Source organism: Haemaphysalis longicornis, unplaced genomic scaffold (genome assembly GCF_048455015.1).
Source record: "Haemaphysalis longicornis isolate Haplotype H1 unplaced genomic scaffold, Haemaphysalis longicornis Haplotype H1 scaffold_5, whole genome shotgun sequence".
Taxonomy (NCBI): domain Eukaryota; kingdom Metazoa; phylum Arthropoda; class Arachnida; order Ixodida; family Ixodidae; genus Haemaphysalis; species Haemaphysalis longicornis.
In genome coordinates, this window is record NW_027526385.1 from 40,327,776 (window position 1) to 40,332,359 (window position 4,584).

At 45.2% G+C, this 4,584-nt stretch overlaps 1 pseudogene; it reads right to left on the bottom strand.

Moving 5' to 3' along the window:
* Positions 1–662: 662 nt before the first annotated feature.
* Positions 663–1,574, bottom strand: LOC144139647 (uncharacterized; annotated as a pseudogene).
* Positions 1,575–4,584: the final 3,010 nt, after the last annotated feature.

The following is a 4,584-nucleotide window of genomic DNA, read 5'->3' on the forward strand; positions in this document are numbered from 1 at the left end:
CTTCGATTTGGTTGAGAATGTGGTCCAATTACTTCCAGGAAGATCGAAATCTCCCGCCATAACTAGTCGGCGATTCCGGGTAGCAATACCGTCAAGGTATTGCTGCAAACTCTCCAGATATGAACTAGGGGCGCCTGGAGGCCGGTAAACGGCTCCCAAAACGAGGGAAGTTTTGGGTAGTTTTATTTCTAGCAATACACTTTCATGGTGGGGTATTCCTTCCATAACAATAGCTTCAAAATCTTCTGCAAGTAAGATCGCCCCACCGCCCCCTCGTGAATCGCGGTCTTACATAAATATTTTGTAGCCGGGTGGTACAATTTCGCTATCAGCTATTTCCGGTCGCAGCCACGTCTCTGTGACGGTAATTGCGTGTGGGTTATAGCTTGCTAATATATATTCTAGATCACTGATTTTATTGACAAGGCTCCGAGCATTTAGATTAATTAAGCGAAGGCTGCATGTATTTGACTCCAAATGGCATCAGATCAGTCATCGTCGTCAGAGCGACGTGGTGTTTTCTTTGTGTGCTTAAGCTTAACTCGAGAATTTTTGTCGTAGTCCCCCAGGAATACACGTCTTTGTCGATGACCAACTTATCGTAATTCAAATGCATGCGTTTTCCTGCCTGTCTTTCTTCTTTTGCGGATTCCCATAATAGCTTACGTTTGGCTAGAGTTTCCTTGCAAAAGTCGTCCCCAACTGATATACTGCTGCCTTTTAGCTTGTTGCAATTTTTGTAAACTGTTAACTTCTCTCAGTAGTCGTACAACTTCATAATGACCGGCCGCGGCGAACTACCCCCTTTTCGGCCTATTCTGTGGATCCGTTCAACCGTTTTCAGTTCGACACCAAGTTTTTGAACGAAAATGTCCTGCAGTACCGCTTGTTCCAAGTGTTCTGTGGTTTCTGCCTATCCTTCTTCAACCCCAAAGACCAAAAGATTATTCCGCCGACTCCTGTCCTCTAAGCTTATTAGCCTCTCTTCTTGTCTTGATAGTGTCAAGTTAAGGTTCGTGACAGCTTTCGTTAGCTGGCCTATTTTTTACTCTGATCTTTGATTGTTTGAAGGACGTCTTCCATTTTAGTTATTCTTTCTCCTAGAGCGCTCAGATCTGTTTGAATGGCCTTCTGACCTTCAGACAGTTCCTTTAGGAGGGCTTTCACATCAGGACCTGGGTTGAGTTCACAAAGAGGAAAATCACGAGAACCGTACACTTGGGCACGGCAGCACAATAACAAATCTGCTGTCAGTTTTGTAACAGTGTTTTGAGTAGAAACTGACCTGTTCGAGCAACAGAAGCCGGAGATTAGGCGGCATTGCTTTCGCACTGCTGCCATGCCCATTGAAAGCTGCTGGCAGGGGGTCAAAGCTTATCGGTTCCATGAAGAGCCGCTCGATGCACGTTCCAGGGTGGTTGCGCTCGAGGGTAGCGTCGACGAGGTGTCCGCGGTCGATAACAGCGGCGTCAGCAGCTGGTACGGCCACGCATGCGCTGGATGCACCTGCTTGTAGGGATGCGCAGACGGAGAAAACTTGCTCGAGCAGCAGAAGCCGGATATTAGGCGACATTGCTTTCGCAGTGCTGCCGTGCCCACCGCGGGATGTTATCAGCGTTTAAACTGTGATGTACCTGCGGGATAGTATAGAGGAGATGAGGGAGTTTTATCATTGCTACATTCAATAAAAATGGCGATATGAGTGATCCCGGAGGGGTGCCACGATTACCCAGGGAGATGGTAGCCGATTCCATGCCCTCAATCACAAGTTTCACCGTACGGTTCGTAAGAAAGACTTTAATGTAGTCGTACGTTTTGGGGCCCACATGGAGGCTATCAGACTGTTCAAGATCGCATCGTGCCGGACGTTATCAAAAGCTTTAGTTAGGTTGAATGCCACGATGGCTCTAGTTCTCCTGCTGGGCATGACTCTGGTATAATGATCTGATGTTGTAATTGGAGCATGACATCTTGTGCAGAGAGTCGTAGCCGAAAAACGGAATATAAACGGTAGAAATAGCCGGGAAGATTGCATGTAACGATAGAGACGGGTCACATGCTCCATTCGTTTCCTTATTCAGGAGGTCAGCGAGATGGGCTGCGAATTGTCTGTGTGAAGGCTCTTCCCGGGTTTCGGTAGAGAGTGATCTTGGCTGCCTTCCACTCCGGCGGGAGGGTGCCGCAGTCCCAGCAATGGTTCATGTAGTATGTGAGAGCTTCCGGAAATGAGTCATCTAGATTCGAAAGAATTTTGTGTGAAATTTTATCCGGGGCGGGTGCGGATTTGCTGCGTAGTCCTCGTGCTGCCGCGCGCACTTTTTGTGGGTGCTAGGCCCACACTACCCCTATCCAACATACAAAAATAATGCACAAGTAGCATTACAAAGTCGATAGTGCATGTACCATGCTCACTATGCTTTCAGCAGCTGTTGAATAATATATGTTTTTATAGCTGCAAAACATCTCCTTTTGTAGCTGAGGTTTAATGGGCTGCACGATTGTCAATTAAGGTCAAAATATGCTTAACATACACCATAAAGAGCAAACAGCAGCTATGTCGTCAGGCAAAAGCATTGGCGCTGACATTTGCATTTCATGATAAACAACGCGATTGTTTGAAAACATTCCACGCTGGAAATACTTTTCGCTCTTTCCCTCAATTACGAGAAAACCGCGGTCGTCCGGATTTGCCACCTAAAAGTCTGTGCATCAAATGTCAACACTACAATGATGATCATTAAACTTGACCGCCATCTGGCAGTGTAGTCAATTAACTCTTATATTCTCTGCCCTTTTCTGCTGTGTGGTGTGTCTGTGTACGCCGGCAGATTCTGCGTCCACCCGCATAAGTGCTTCCACCGGCATTTTACATCACTGGGAAAAATATGACAATTCAAAATTGGAACAAATCTTACTGCCGGGGTGCATGGTGGTAGGGAGACAACTGGTTTTGAAATGTTTGCTAGCTTAAGTTTGTGTTTCTTTAACACTTCCTAGTGGAAGTTGCCCCGTGGGATTTATTTTACGCAATCTTCGCAACACTTTCATTGGTTCGTTTGTTTAAAAAATATTTTTCACAACCTCCACAAGTCGCGCATCAGCATAAATTCCTAACTGTTTGTGAGATCTTAAGTCGTAGTGTTTTTGAGTTTTTGAGTTTCTGGCGGTTGCTTCATCTGTGAGCAACAGATGCCCGCATTATTCACATAATTGGATTCCTGGCACTGCAATATACTGATATAGATAATCTTGTTTTTTGCCCTTCAGAGCTTCTTTCGGAAAAAGAAGTGAAATGATAAAACATTGGAAAAAGAACGAACTGCTGAACATTGCATTTGTGGCCTTATTTGCACCTATTTAGGCATTTCAATGCAAAACGAGCGATTTTAAAAGCCTTTTTTTCTTTTTAAAAGAATTGTTTGAGCAAAACGCTGCTCAAATATGTGTAGTATCGCTGAATCGCCTATACCAAACAATAAAATCTCTGAAAGGTGCTGCAGCTGTCTTAACAACATTTTGAAAAGCCCCATACTCAGCAATGCAACAACAAGTGCACTGCTGCCCAGGAACTCGATCTTCTGGGCATGTTAATTCAAATACGTTTGCTTTCGTTACAATTGCGCCAAGAATTTATACGATTTTTTGTGCTATCCTCACCCGTAGGTGACATGTTTTTGATGTCTTCTAAGGAGAAAGCTGTCTTGCTGGGACCGATGGCGTCCTGTTAAAAAAACCGATGCATTTCCCCATAGACCAGTTGGTCGACCAAAAAGTTCTGATAAGATCTCTGGACACTCGGCGCGTGCGTGACACCGGGCTTTCATTGGGTCAAAATGGTTACTTGAAAATCTCAAAGAACACATCTAGATTACCCAATACACGTATCGGTTGTGAAGGAGTACAATAGCCTAACGTTATCTCATAAACCACGTATTGGTGGCTAGTTAAATAATTCTCAGATGTGTTTATTTAGTGCGCGAAAAATTGTCGTTATAGGTTTGTTCTTGGTTCACAATTTGGGTCTTTGAAGGTTTGCCGATCGATTGGACGCACTTTTAGCGAATGTTTGATGCAGGTTTGACGTTGTTTTGGTGTTAGAAAGCTCTTTCACGTTTCAATCACTTTTGATTTGATTGATTGTAGGGTTTAACGCGCCGACGCAACGCAGGCGATGAGGCGCGCCGTAGTGGAGGGCTCCGGGTTAATTTTGACCACCTGGGGATCTTTAACGTGCGCCGAAATCTCGTACACACGGGCGTTTTTGCTTTTCGCCTCCATCAGAAAAGCGGCCGCCGCGGCCGGGAATCGAACCCGCGACCTCGTGCTCAGCAGCGCAACGCCTTAGCCACTGAGCCACCGCGGCGGGTCAATCACTTTTCTGTAGGAAGAGATGATAAGTTTATTTCATGTGGTGAGAATTATATGCGCACAGTTTTTCGTTTTAAAAATGTGCGTAGCAGATGAAGCCATAAATTTGGCTGCGAAACGGGGAATGCCTTCAACCGCAACTTAATTTGAGTATTTCAAACGACGCTTTTCAAATCGGAGGAGCAGAATGTTATCTTTGCTTGCTCCGTACATGAT